Genomic DNA, 16,101 nt, shown 5'->3' on the forward strand with positions numbered 1-16,101 from the left:
GGTAAACAGCCATGGGTTGATAGTTACAAAAATGATAAAGAGAACATGGAACCGAATGTGCTGTCAACCTCTCCTAGAAAATAGAACCTCTCCTGTAGAATAAAAAATCTAGTTGCAATGTTTTTATGTCGCATGGTATTTGCGCAAATGTTTATCAAACCAGTATTTTTAGGATACAATACACTAAAATGAAATTTAGTGTACAGAAACAGAATATAATACCCAATTTTTTTTTTAAATATAAAAGACGGGGTAAAGCCAGGTAAACAGATACCAAACATGTCAAGCCTTAAATTTGCGTGCATTTGTAAAACTGCAAAAAACTACAATACCCAAAATTTCCCATAGGCGACGCTCTAAAAGCTTTTACTGCTTATTAGTTTAGTGTTACCAGTGATTGATGGCCCTAAAATTATTGCTCTCACTCTGACGTTCCCAACTATATCTAACATGCGTGGCACAATTTTCGTTATTGCACGTAGGCACACCCAGCGCGTGTTTACGTTGTATGTGCGTGCATGGGGGGGGGGGGCAGGGGACTTAAATATATAAATTATTTTTTGGCATTTTTTACATGTTACTTTAATATATTTTTTTTTAACACTCAACTGAACTTTTTTTGCTATCACATAGGGGGCTAAGAAGCCCCCTATGTAAGAAGCCCTCTATGTAATAGCAAATATAATGTGACAAGTCCTCTTTATGGAGACATCAGGGGTCTTTCATACACCTAATGTCACCTAGGGATCCCAAAGATGCTGAGAAAGTAGAGATCTGCATCCCCAGCTTCCTCTCCTGGCTCTAAGAGATGGAGAACGCACACAGTGGAAGCCTGCTGATTTCCCTCCAACCAGTCAGTGGAGATCTGCTGTGCTGGTCCCGGGCCCACACTGGGGACAGCGGAGCCCGGGGAAGACGGCGGTGGCGGCTGGGGGGAGCACACAGAACCACATCGTACAAGCAATCTGACGCTTGGATTGCTTGCATCTAAGCAGCAATCACCTGCTGTTTAAAATGATACCAAGAACACTGCTACAGAAGCAGCCATGTTCTTGGTATAACCGCTTCAGGACATGACCTTTTTTTTACGGCGGGCGGTCCTGAAACGCTTAAAGTAACCACAGTTTGTTAAATGTAAAATTCTGCTTAATGTCTGCTGTCTGAGTTAACCTCAGACAGTCCTAATTAATTCATGCCACCATATATTTAGCTATTTGTTGAACAATTTTTTTTCCTGTTAGAATAAAAATGTTTTTGTTTTTGATAATTTCAAGAGACTGATGTGAAACAAAAAGACAATACATTAAACAAAACAATGTTATTTAAAAAGTCTATATTTTATTTGTAAATAACTTTTAATATGTAACATAGACATAGCTTTAGTGCCACTGTAATTGACGCAAATTGTAAAATACATTTCGTAAATTGTGCCTTCATTAGCAGAAGTTGTTTTTAAACAGCTGATCAACCTCTGAAATAAGCAAACTTTTATGATTTTGGTTTTCTTTAAGTTTATAATAAGTTTATAATATTTAGAGCAATTCATGAAAGACAATACATCAAAAATAAAACATTTCTGTCCAATAAAAAAGTGATAATGACAAAGCTGTTGCCAGATTAGTAGGCCCACAGCTGAAATATAAAAAATTGTTCTGATTTATGTAGGTAAAATAGGTGTGATAGCTGAAGTGGTTAATTGTGTAATAATTTCACATTAGCTTTTATTCATTGCGTTAGATAATTACTAGGACAATATATTCTGGTATTCAATTTTATAGATGCAATATCATTATAAGTCAACCAAATCTGGAAATAAAGAAAAACTAATTATAATGTTTTAAAGAAAGCTGTTATTTTTTTGTTACAGATAAAAAGAACAACATGGTAGATTCAATTATTATGCAGAAAAATGTTAAATATATCTTGACATTAATCTATCAAAACTATTCATTTGGAAACTTGGTTTCCCAAAGTAATTATCTATGATAATGTTCATTATTAGGAAGCTGTAATTTTAGATGAATACTTAAAAAGCATTGTCAAGTTGTCTAGAAGTGAAAGTAATTTAATTTTTTATACTATGGGATCTGAGAATAGAGATGAGCAAATAATGAAACACGTTCTCTGGTGATGATTTAGAAGTTTTGCACCTTTTACCCTGCCCGTAAATGTGAAACTTTATCCTGGGAATAGAGAATTCTCCAGGATGAATTTTTCTGTATTGTTTGGAGTTATGCCTTTTGTGAAAACTGTAATAAACCTGTGCACAGCACACCCTTTTAAAAGGTCAGATGAATATGGCATTTACATTGTAATGTGGCAAAAACACTGATAGGGTTATTCACAAAACTGCCAAAGGCAGCCAAGTGAATAAACCAGCCAAGTGAAGTGAGCCGAATGCGGCCATTCACTCCGGCTCAGTGCGGCTGAAATCAGCCATACATCGGCTGCCTTCAGCTGCACTTCGGTCAGCTGAACATGCGCTGCATGTTCGGCTGAAGTGCAGGAGGACTTCGACTCAGCCGATCCAACATCTGGATCGCCTGAGCCGAAGCTCTGGCAGTTCACTCGCTGCCGTTCGCCCTATTCACATAGGGGCTAAACGGCAGTGAGTGTATAGCCGAATGCCACTGAGTGGCATTCGGCTCGGCTATTCTGCTTAATATCACAGCAAAATAGAAAATAGTGAAAAAAGTAGAAAAAAATTAAGGTAACATTTTTTTTAAAGTGTAAATAAATACTAAAATTACAAAAGAAAGATTTTTAAAAAAAGAAAAAAAAGAAAAGACAATTGGACAAAGCTAACATTGACAGCTAGCTTCACCCTACTGTTTCCTATTGGCTGGCCAATGAATAACAAGTGGGCGGACAGATCAGCATCCCCAGGTCATTTGGGGATGCTGATCTGTCATTACAACTGGACGGAGCCAACCATGAGATCACTGCTGGCTCCGCCCAGCTATCATTTGCAGGGCCTACGGCAGGCCGTTGCCCTGCTTTGGGTGTCACTTCAGCTCAGTCGAGCCGAAGCATATGCCTTTGGCTCGGCTAAACCGCTTGGCACACTTCAGCTGCTGTACGGGCTATAGTGAATAACAAAGTAAGTAAACAAAGCAGAGTATGTGAATGACAATTTGCTGAAAAGCAGTGAGTGAATTGCTTTTGGAGACAAAGCAATACCTTGTCAGCCATTTGCTCTTTTTCCCCAGGGTTCATTATAGTATGGCTTGACAGCATCTAACTTGCAGATACTGTATGTAAGAGAACATTCCACGAGGTTGATTAACTAATGGCAAATAGGCTGTTTACTTTGCAAAGTGAACTTTTAACACATTTACTTGCAGTAAACAGCCTGTTTGCCTTTAGTCATTTAACCCAATGGGGTTGATTTACTAACCTTATAAACACGCCACGAACAAGTATACACCTCTGTAGTGTGTTCCCTCCCAGCATGATCTATTGGTGGAATCTAGACACCTTTGTAGTGTGTACACACCCAGCAGGTGTGTTGTGCAAAGCCCTGCATGAATTGCAAGGTGATGTTGTGTATATTAGAAAGAATAGGTTACCAGCACTCAAAATGATTTCAAATAGATAAGTCCTTTTTATTGGACATACATGTCACAATAATCAAACAGCCAACGTTTCGGGGCCACGCAGGGTCCCTTCCTCAGGGCAAAAGATGTGACCATATTAGCTCTACATTGTGTTGCTTGCGTTGATGAATGCGTTGATGAATGCAGGAATGTAAATGCATGAGCTAACCATTTTTGTCTAAACTGTGAAGCAGCATTATATATGCATCATGTGCATGATTTTTCCATATATGGCATTAGTGGAAATATGCTTTTAGAGACTTTTTGGTTGATGAATACGTTTTGCTGTGTAAAAATCACACGCACCTAGTGTATGCGTGTGTTTAGGTTAGTAAATCACCCCCAATGAGTTGTTAAACAGTGCTCGATTCTTCCAAATAATACTGCAGAACCAGCATCTTGGAGGAATAGAGATATTAGACAGAGAAAATGCATGTCAGAGAATAGTTTTTTGGCCTTGTGTCTGCTGTTGTGTGACTTAGCCTGCTGTGCAGATAAAGATGATGGGCATATCAAAAAAGTGGTCTTCTGAGTAGTAGGGTGGGGAGGAGACGGTGTTACTTAATGATTCTGTTTAGTATGACTTTGCTAAAGGAGAGGTAAATAAAGTTCCATAACATGGATAAGAAAGGATGTTCCCAGATGTGCCAGAATCGCCATGGCTTAGACTTCACCTGCCTGTTGCATAGTGTGACAGAGCTGAATTCCAAAGCCTCAGAAACATATCCAGATCAGAGATTAACATGCACCATCTTCCCCAGAAATTATGGAGTCCACCCCACCCATATGTAAAATAAGATGCAACAGCAGAAGAAGTGGTTGCTGCCTTCTCTCTGACTAACCCTTTAACTATTTCACTTTTGTCATGTCTCCTTACCAAGTTTGTATCTATTCTATCATCATCTATATCATAATCTGAGCCCCAATATGACTAACCTTGATCAGGTGAACTTATTTAATCAGATGGCTTGTCCATTTATTGTCCTCCCAAAAATAGCCATTTGTATGGGCTTACCCACCGCTACTACCATGATAACCTGCTACTTCAATAACCCAAACACATAAAATGATTTGGGAAATTAAGAACATCTAGTTGCTTGCCTCCTCCTCTGGATCCTTGAATGTGGAAGTCTTCATGCAAATCTGCTTGCTCTTCAGTAATCCAAGCTTTTTGCCACAGGGGGACTAAAAATGTCACCACGGAATGAGATGGACAGTACACGCTGTGGGAACTTATGGTTGCTTAGATTGATGAGAGAATCAGAGCAAATCCCTGGCTCCAAATAACTATTTCAGAGGCAGGAGTTTCCACACGGTTTCCCTGCAATTGTGTTGTTCAAGAACATATCACTCTAAGACCTTTGGCAAACAAGTCCTAATTTTTAAGCCCTAAGCAGTGTTAACAGTCTGTCAAAAAGAATTAGATTGCCATTCCTTGTAAACCAGCAAGGTATTTTAGGCAAGAAAGCCTAGTCAACACAATATTCTGTCAAACAGGCCTTAATCTGTTCTATCCAAAAATTCATCTTTTTGTGACTACATCAGAAAAAGATGGTCAGCTATTCCAAACAAATAAGTGAGTTATTTTTTTTTTTTGGGGGGGGGGCACCTTTAAGAAAAAAAAGTAATCAATAATTGTGGCCATAGTCATGAAATGACATCACTGTTATAGCAAACAGGGGAACACTTAAAAACTTACTGTAAGATAGTTAATGGGACAGTTTCTAGAAGCCCCTAGAAATGGTGCTCTTCTTAGTCGTTCCATCTTAAACAATGCAAAGTTTATTACAGTTTGTATTATGGAAAATCATGGTTGATAGAAAATATGTGCAACAGTGTTCATAACATAATTTTATTTTATTTAGGCTATGAAAACAATTACAGAAATCAAGCCACCTAATCTAAAAAAAGCCAGCTTTCCAGTTCTGAGTGTTGCTCTCCAACCCAGCATGGGAGGAAATATTTTAACAAAAGGCCGAACACATAAATGGGAATGTTTACAACACATTTTATGTGAATGTATTACACAATTTATTATTAGGGACAGTTGTAAAAGACTGCAAATAAAACCTATGTGGCTTACTTCTAAATTGATAAAGCCATTAAAAAGTAAAAACATTTTAATGGCTACTAGACAGGGCTTACAATTTACTCGTCACCAGTTGCCCCACCAAACACCTACCGTGCCCGGCCTTAACTCCGCCAGGTCAGTGGTGTGACGCAGAGTACAGAGATCAGCTGGGTTGACGCAAAGTACACAGGCCAGCGGTGTGATGCTGGCCTGATGCAGGACAGTTGTATGGTGTGACGCAGTGTTCAGAGGCCAGTGGTATCGTGTGATGCAGAGTACAGAGGCCAGCGGTGTAATGCAGAAAAAAGGGGGACTTACAGTGCACAAAGGTGAAGCCTCGTTGAGCCTCCCTTCAGGTCCCGCGCTGGAGAAATGCACAGAGGTCAGTAACAACGCAGAGTGCAGAGGTCAGCAGTGTGACGTACAGTACAGATGCCAGAGGTATGGCGAACAGTATTGTGTGTCAGCGGTATGACACACAGTACAGAGGTCAGTGGTATGACACACAGTACAGAGGTCACCATTACAGAGGTCAGTAACGTAACACATAGTGCAGAGGTCAGTAATGTAACACATAGTGCAGAGGTCAGTAATGTAACGCACAATACAGAGGTCAGTAATGTAACGCACAATACAGAGGTCAGTAATGTAACGCATAGTGCAGAGGTCATTAATGTAACGCATAGTGCAGAGGTCAGTAATGTAACATATAGTGCAGAGGTCAGTAATGTAACATATAGTGCAGAGGTCAGTAATGTAGAGCATAGTGCAGAGGTCAGTAATGTAATGCATAGTGCAGAGGTCAGTAATGTAACGCATAGTGCAGAGGTCAGTAATGTAACACATAGTGCAGAGGTCAGCGGTGTAAGGCAGAAAGAATAGGGACTTACATTTCACATAGCTGATGTGATTCAGGTGCCCTCTTCATAGAAGCTCTGCAGTCTTTCTCCCAGCCTATGGCAGCTGAGGTGGGTGGAGGAAGCTGCAGGAGCCGGTGTTCTATCAAGAGCTCCAACTCATGGAGATCTCTAACTACTTCCAGTGCTCAGAACGACTGGAGCCCAGTGCAGTGAGCTTTCGATAGTACACCGGAGTGAGGACAGCCGCAGTGACGCACTGATTCTACTCCTTCAGCAGTGGCGATCGCCGTGTCAGTTCTCTCTTCTCTTCATCAGACGCTGCCGCTATAGAGCGACCGAGGAGGAGAAGAGAAAACTGACACAGTGATTGCCGCTGCTGAAGCCGCGGCAGTTTCCCGCCTGGATTTCCACTTGCCCCCACACAAATTTCACCCGCCAATTGCGAGGGGGTGAGTGGAAATTTTGAGCCCTGCCTTATATATCCGCCTTACTGTACAGTGGCTACCAAATGTACATTGGGTGTAACCTGATTGGAGGATTGAAATTAGGTTGCTCTTAACCCCCCCTCGTGTGAGATGTGATAAACAAAACAATAGCTAAGCCTTTAAAGAAGACAGATACACAGTAACACAATTGAGGAACTGAATCTCCTCCTGCACAGTCCTGTGTATAAAGGGTCACATCAACAAGGTGAACAACAGGATCTTCGGTTCTCTCATATAAATCTTTCTCTAAAATATAGATGATGAGGATGTCATTGTTAATGCCACAGCTGGCCCAACTATGGTTGACTTTTTAAAGAGGCTCAATAATTAACATGTATTCTTAATCAGCTTTACAGCTACTCAGCTAAAAAAAAACAAAAAAAAACACACACACTCCCTATTTTGGTGTTGTAATGTATAATGTAATCACTCGCCACTTTTCTCACAAAGGCAGTTAAGCATCTTCAGGATATAATTGCATTGGGTCAAAATAATATGAACTAGCCTGTCAAAGGAAATTGCCTATCCAAACAAAAAGCACTACTTGCTCATCAGGTTCTGTATGTGGCTCTGAATTTTCTTTTCTCCTGTAACATCATGCTTGCGACAAGTATTACAACTACGAGCAGCCCAAAAAAAAAATGTCTGGCACTTAGATATGCTTGCCAGCAAAGGTGACCTAAATATAGAAGCTGTTTGTAATTTAACCATCAACATTTTACCATCTACAGTAAATAAAAATGCATACAGAAACCACAACATCATGTCAAGGGGCCCCTGTACAGTGTGGCCCTACTTTAACTTAAATAAGCACCAAAAATGGGACATAGGGATACACTAAGAGCTTACTTACCTAAAAATAACCCCATAACCAAGTAAGTGTATAGCAACACATGAAAAATAGAGGCTTGTGCTGCTGAAAATCTCTCACATGTCTGCGTTAAAAAGAAAAGTGTTGGGAGCTTGATCAATATTCAGCTAACAAAGAAAGCTGAAAGCAGATTGGGGCAGTTCTCAGCAAATGAATACAACAACAACAACAGAGGTGGTAGCATTAAGGGCCATTCTTGAAAAGAGATTCTTGAAAAGAGATTCAAGGAGAATAAATGATTCTACGCAGTAAACACTTGCTATGTCCTAAAGATCAATGTGCTCCCCTCGTGGTGGACTTCTGATTGGAAAGGTTAAAATTAATGTATGGCAATACTCTTCTTACCTTGGACAACCAACAAGAATTAAAAAAATTCAAAAGTATATCTGCATAGCTTGCATATTTTTAACTAGCTAGGTTTTAAAAAGACAAATGTTTATTTGATTCGACCATTAAAAAACATTGAATCCTCAGAACCTCTTATCCCTATCAACCCACAGGAAGGCAGCAAACTGCTATAATGCATGGTCTTATTTGCTGTAATAAAGAAAATATTCCATCTTGGTCCCAATATACTTTATTTCCCTGAAATCACATTTAACCCTTCTTAAAAATATCTACTGAATCTGATACAACCAGTTGGAACACTGTTGTATCCTTTCAATATTTGAAGATTAACCCTCTTTTCTGCAAATCACATTGCAGATAACATTCTTTTGATTTTCTGTTGGTTTCAAAATTACCAGTTTTTCATTGTATTTTGTATATTGGTCATTTATACATTGATTTAAGGTAACCATATCAAAAATAGACTCGTTTCAGCAGTAAATTAACATATTTTAAACAAAGGGAATGAATAGTTTTTTTCTCATACATTTCTTTATTTATGTGTGTTATTTGTAAATATGTAACCCTACCAATAAATGTATATTGCTGATTGAACTACTTCTTTTTCCTAAGAATCCTCAGATCTAGGGGTGTTTATGTGAATATTATTGTGGTGATTTAAATATATTTACATATCCATTTCACCTGGGTAACAATGGCCCATTTGTAATCTATATGCTCCTTATGGTAGGAGAATACAGCAGAAAAACAGTCATCAATCTCCAATGCCCTCTAGCAGAGACAGCCTGACCAACGCTGCAGCACTGTTTACAATACTTGCATCTGGTGGGAGTCTAGATCACCATTTGCTGCAGAAAAGGTAGGTATTTCACAGCCTCTTCTGCCATTTCTGAGTTTAATGGGGTAAGATTGTCAGGATAGTCAGGGGTTTGTTATTTCAGTTTAGATCTGGTTTAATGGCTTTTTGGATTTTCATTTAAAAATACTGTACAAGATATTTTCTTATAAAAACTGATATTTATTATATTCTCAGGACACACTCTCAGAATTTTCATTCCACAAATTTTTTTCCTATAGCTCTGCAATTTTAAAACCACTCAGTACCTTTAATGCTAAACTCATATACCAAGGGAAATTAATTTGTTTTGGATTTAAAGTAATTTTCCACAATAATTTAAAAATATCAATGTAATATACCAAGTGACTTGTGATAGCTTAAGAGTAATTGGAATATGTCAGCAGTAGCCAAAAGACTGCCTTTAGAATTTTCCAAGTTTTATCCATTCACTCTCTCAGAATCATGTATGGTTTTCTTAATTTCACCAAATATTTACTTGAGCTTACCATTTCTAAAAAATGGCAGGACCCATTATGGTTTTATCCATGTTTATTTGTTCTTAGATTACATAACAAATACATTTTGTATCTCCAAATGTTTCAATGTCAATCAACCACAGGAACAACGGATTACAGAAAGTCATAGGGAATTGTGTATATTTAGTGTTATTAAATGGTGTTAGCAAGCTGAAGCACCCAGTAAACTTTGCTGTAAAATTTTCCAAACAAATAATTTAAAGTAGATTTAAACCCTAGCTAAATGTTAGTTTTAAAGCATAGTGTGTCATAAACAATTGCCATTTTTAATTAAAAATACGTATTTTAGTCTTTTTTATTCTTTGTTGCATTACAGTGTAGCTAATATCTTGGCGCCACTTCCTGACAATTTTTCATTGGAAGCCTAGTTGACAGGATGACGATGTAGAAGTACAGCTAGATGAACAGCATTGTCATCTTTAGCAGAAAGTACCTGAGCAGGGAACTTCATGACATAATTACCAGATATTTTGATATCAGCTGCAGATTTAAAAATACTAAAATATTACATTTTAAATGTTATTAACTTGTCACAACTTATTTAAGATTTTAGTGATTGGGTTTACATAAAACAAAACATGGCATAGTATCAGTTTATCAGGGCATTCATAGAAACCCACTTTCTTGTACTTGGACTCAAAAGATTTTTTTTCTCACCCACCAATTGCCACATGTCATAGCAGCTGTGTAATTGACATTTTGGAAACAGAAAAAATAAATCTATATTCAGTAAGTGACAAAATGAGATACTAGCCTTTTTTCACTTTTAGACCAAAGTTGTAAAAATCTGACAATTAGAGGTTCAAAACAGTGACCGTGATTCATGAAAGATAAGAGCTAGACATCTGTGTTAGCCTGGCCTTGTCATGTCCAGTTCTTTGTAGCAATGTGAAAATTCCTAGGAATCTGACATTTTCGTTATGGAATGTCCAAATTTCAGAAAATTCATCCGAATTTCAATTTGGAGTGAATACAAATTACACATGTCTACTTTGGAATTCCAAAATCCCAAACATAGCAGTGAATGGGCAAACTATTGTTTTAAAAGGGCATGGAGTGCTGGACCTGTGCACTGCCATGGGGGCCATTTCACAAACAAATAACATTTAAAAAACAACACTACAGTGGGTAAAGGGTCCTTTTAATGCAACTTGAGGGTGATATGGCAGAACACCAATCCTTTAAGAGGTGCCTTAAAGCTGTATGTGGTGTTATGGAACAGTACGAATTTCACAGACATTGTCAGTGACTCCGTATTCAGGAATTTATGGTCTTTGCTACTCCACAGTGGCAAGTACCCAGCCACCATTATTTTGCCCAGAAGACCATTCCTGCCCTCCATCAGCAAACAGAATGTAGTGTTTCTGTGTCGCTGGATAATGCTGTCAGCAACAGGGCCGCAGACACATGGGCCAGTAAGCATGGGTAGAGAAACTACATATCCTTCATGATACAGGGGTCACTCTTCTGGTGGCTAGGAAGAATACAAGATTGATCACATCACTGGAGCTGATGGTGCAGCCACATGTCTTGTCGAATGGTGAATGTACAGTAACCTATACACCCTTCTCCACACTAGCCTTCCAACTCCTAGAACCAGCAGTTCCCCCAAGCACCCCAAAGCATATGCAATGTCGCAGGCTAAAGATTGCCATGCTTTGTTGCAGCTTGTTGTATTCACCTGGCAGAAATTAAGCAAAAATACAAGATGCCTACCAGACACCTTATCTGTGACACCCCCACACACTGGAACTTAATGTTGACCATACAGAAGATGGTGCATGTAAGAGGCTTACCTGCAGATTGATTCCTGCTCAAAAACGTGCACACACACAAGCATCCGTTCCAGAAAGTTCATACCGTGTTTTCCCGAAAATAAGACACTGTCTTATATTTTTTTTCCTCAAAAAAACACACTAGGTCTTATTTTCGGGGAATAACGGTATGTACAGAAATCAGGACCGTGACTGTCACGCAGAGCAGAGATACCGGCATGTAATGTACTGTATCATACAGTACTGGAGAAGGGGAGTGAAAGAATGGTACTGTGACTGTCACACCGTGTCACAGTACGGTACCTGGCTGCAGCTGTCTGGAGCTCTGTGATGCCGTCCAGGCATCCTAAAAGCCGAGGCAGTCGGGCGGAACGGCTTGCAGACGGGCCGGAGGGAGCTGCGGCCAGAAAGTTTTTTACGATCTCTACTTGTTTTTAGACCGTACATGCAGACGGGTGGACCGGCGGGCAGACGGGCCGGAGGGAGGGAGGGAGCTTTGCGATCGTCACATTTTATTAGACCGTACATGCAGGCAGGAGACAAGCTGCACATGTCATTGATTTTTATACTCAGACCCCTTGCTGGCTGCTTGGATGCAGCAATACATGTGCGCCCCCTACTGCCGAACTAGGTCTTATTTGTGGGGTAGGTCTTATATTACGGAAATCCCTGAAGTTAGCACTAGGTCATATTTTCAGGGTAGGTCTTATTTTCGGGGAAACACGGTAGTAAACGCGCATTAGCTCTTGGACGCGCGTATTGGAGCGTTTATGCGCAATGGCGCACGCACATGAGCATATGGAGGCACGCTCATTAGCGTGCAGGTGTATGCTCATTAGCATGCACGCTATCCTATATAAACTGACAAGGAGCCATGACCAGGTTGCTGAGTGGTCTTCAGCTAGTCCCTGTGTGCCCAGTACTCTGTTCCAGTATCCTGTGCATGAACCCGGCTTGTGACCATTGATTCTGCTTCCTCCTTCTGATTTTGGTACCTCTGCTCTCTGATCTCTTGTGTATGACCCTGGCTTATGATTCCTGACCTTGCTCCTGATCTGTGATTCAGGACTTTCAAGATTCGGATTTCTGTGCATGACCTCGGCTTTAACCTGACTGTGCTCCTGGTCTGCCACTTGGTGGATCGTTCCATCAGTACCCTGAGCAGCTACATCCAGTCAGTGCTTTGTTAGCCTCTCACCCATTGCCTGCTCTGGTTCCCAGAGGTCCCAGTGTCATCCCGGTCCTGCCGATTCCTCAGCTGGTCCACCTCACTCAAGCGTCTCCTCGATAACCGGCCAGCCACCAGTAATGGCATCTGTGCTCCACTCTGTCCTTACATCCCATGTCACCACTTCCAGAGGTGTGGGACGAGCGGTGCACGGGCAGCCCCCTTCTCAGCTGAGTCTCCAGTCAGGTTTGTGACAGTAGCAATGTGCCACCAATGAGTAGTTTTGTACAATGATGGTATGGGGACAGGACTTTCTGCTGTGTCAGGGCCCCTGCTGGCAGAAAGTCCTGTCCCCATCCTGCTATGCTTTGCTTACTGCCTCAATCCCTGTGAGGCAGAAGCAGCAGGAGGCAGAGGAGGAATATGAGGGAGAGAATGATGGGATTCTAGTGGTGAGGAGGATTAGGGTAGGCTTCAAGAGGGACTATCACCCCTCCCAAATTTCCTGAAATTGTACATAGGTGGGGTGAGGTTTGTGAAGACAATGTCCACAGCAGCACTAAGGACTCTGCTGCAGGCAGGACAAGGACCCCAGGATTCAGGTAATCAAAGAGAGGGACCGCTATTAAGTAGCCATCCTAGTAGATTCCCATACAAGGGTAGATTATCTACTGCCACTATCCCATAGGGAGGCATTTCTTTGCTCCATTTCCTGATAGTAGCAGGATTCCCCCTCATAACCAACATGCCACTGATCCTCTAATCCTTGAAACAAGGTGCAGTGGTGGCTGAAGCTGGCTCAGGGCCACTTTTCATTGGTCAGGCTGGACCACTGGCCATAGCATGTACATTATGCACTGGGCTACCTTGCCCTGACAGTGTGGACTGGCTCACTTTTATTAAAATGAACCAGTGTTGGATTACCAATGACTGCAAAACCCCTGCTAGGAATGAGCAGATGTGCCTGGTTTCGATTTGTGGGGATTTCATCAAATCCTGTGTGAAGTTTGAAATTCTGAACTTAAAATTAAAACTCTTTAAATTCTAAGGGGAAGAATATTGATAATAAATTCTGGCCAGTTTCAAAGGTAATAGGCAAAGGATTAAAAGGGCATGGGGAGGGGGAGATAGGCACTCCTAGGGACATGTACCAAATAAAAAAATACTATATAGCAAGTAGAGGGTCCTCCTTTTAATGCAACTTTCAGGGCGACATGGGGAAACACCAATCCTTTAAATCACATGCTTGGAAGATGCCTTTAAGTTGCATGTGGTGTTTCATATCAGAGTTTCCCCTCCTCCTTTCACATCAGTTTTCTCCCCTCACCCTTTCACATCATAGTTTCCCGCCCTCCCCCTTTCACATCAGAGTTTCCCCCCTCCCCTTTAACATCAGAGTTGCCCCCCTCCCCTTTCACATCAGAGTTTTCCCCCTCCCTCTTTCACATCAGAGTTCCCTCCCTCTCACTTTCACATCAGAGTTTTCCCCCCTCCCCTTTTCACATTCCAGTCCCACTAACATAAAATTTTGAGGCACCCCTGAGGAAGCCAGAAGGCACATCGGCATGCCCCGGCAACCTGGTTGAGAAAGGCATTGCTAGTTTACCAACACATCCTAAAAGTGGATCTTAAGCCAGCATTTTTTTGGATATAGTGTGGAACTGTTAGAACTCCTGTAGGGTTTAAGGTGCCCAAGCACCTTGCAATTGTTTGCGGATTTTCTGTGGTCAGTCGGAGGGGTGCAACAGATTGGCCCAGGGGGAGATTCCTCCATCCACACAGTTAAGTGTGGATGGAGGAATCTGTTGCACCTCTTCAATCTGGCGGTGGGAAGTCTGCAGGTGGTTGTGGGGTGTATGGCCAGCTTTACTGTTTGTTTCCCTTGGGGGAAATTTACCTTAGATTTGTCCTGGTAGCCCTTGTTGCTGGGACAAAAAGTGATAGGAAATGCACATTTTTTTACAGTTGTCACTGGAACAGAAATAAATGGTTAATCTTCCAATGGTGGAACAGGTGTTCAATATAAACCCTTACAGCAGGGGTCTCAAACTCAATTTAGTCGGGGGCCACTGGACACATTTTTTAGTTGCGTGGGGGCCGCTACTATACACGGTACCAGTGTTAATGTCTGCTTATGTTACAAGCGGCAATTGTCACCCATTCAAATTAATGATCGGATAACAGCTGCTGCATGTACACGCCTGCACACCGCATGTAAAAAGGTCATATGTGAAAGGATTACATGCAGTTAGGAATCTGTCACTATCAGTGGTTACACAATTGTTTATCCTGGGATAGTGATTGTTTTTGTAACTGCATGTAATCATATAACATACATGCGGTGTGCAGGCGTGTTCATGCACCCGATCATTAATTTTAATGGGCGACAGTTGCTGCATGTAAACGTCAGATTAGGGATTCCTACTACAGGAAAACACAAGCTTGTGACACAGGAATCCCTAATCGCATCTGAAATATAGGTGTGAATGGGGCCTAATATACACACAGAAAAATACAACCCCCTCACACTAATACACAAATAAAATAATACACTCCCCCCCACACACATAATACAATCCCCCTCAATACCATTAGGTATACTTTGCATACTAGTTATATAAGTGAACTTCTGGTAACATTCACAAAAAGTGTGTAAAATGTTTAATTCCTCGATATCTGGAACTTGAGAGAGTTGTTACTGCTAAAACACTAAACCCTCTAAAACATAGCCTGTGAATGTATTTATCGCAGGATTCAGCAGATATACAGGGGGTGATTCACTAAGGGATTGGAGGATTGTTTACTTAGCAAAGTAACTGTTCACTGAGCTTAAAGTGAAGCTGGACTCTGGTGTTTAATCCTAAAGATACATTAGAGTCCTTTGGCTATTGACGGAGATGTGTCTTCTTTGTGTGTTGCTGGGCTGTGGATCCTCGGGTCCTCTCTGAATTGGGGCTGTCACTGTCCTTTCTGCAGGGGGGTGGCTGCTTTTGTTCCCCGCGGTCCCTGTGTGTGTTGTGGGGTTGTCACTACTCCGGGATCACTCCCGTGGTGATCTACAATTTTTCAATACAAATTGGTAAACTATTTTGGTCCATCGTGGGAGTGAGCTTGGCTGCTTTGCAGCGCGCGGGGACCGTGGGGGGCGGGGGTGGCCACCCTCCAGGGGGAGGGACAGTGTTAGTATGGATTCGGAGGTGGTGTGGGGATCTGCAGCTGAGTGGCGCACAGGTAGGATGCATTTTTGTTAAGTTGCAGTACTTGAATGTATTTTTTATATTTGTCTCATGAGTTTGGTGTCACTTTAATAAAATTAAGCTGTATTCACTTTGAATGGTACATGTGTGAGGTAAAATGTTAGAGCATGATTGGTTCATTGACATTAACATATCTGATTAGTAAGTGAAAAGTTTTCACTACCATAGTGAATCAACCCTACAGCATGTGCACTTTGAGAAGGAAGAAGGGGCTCTGTGATGGCCCTCCAATCCTCCTTAAAAAAAAAAAAAAAAAAAAAAAAAAAAAGGCCCAAAAAAAAAAAAAAAAAAAAAAA

Source organism: Nanorana parkeri, unplaced genomic scaffold (genome assembly GCF_000935625.1).
Source record: "Nanorana parkeri isolate BGI_ZX_2015 unplaced genomic scaffold, ASM93562v1 scaffold546, whole genome shotgun sequence".
Taxonomy (NCBI): Eukaryota; Metazoa; Chordata; class Amphibia; order Anura; family Dicroglossidae; genus Nanorana; species Nanorana parkeri.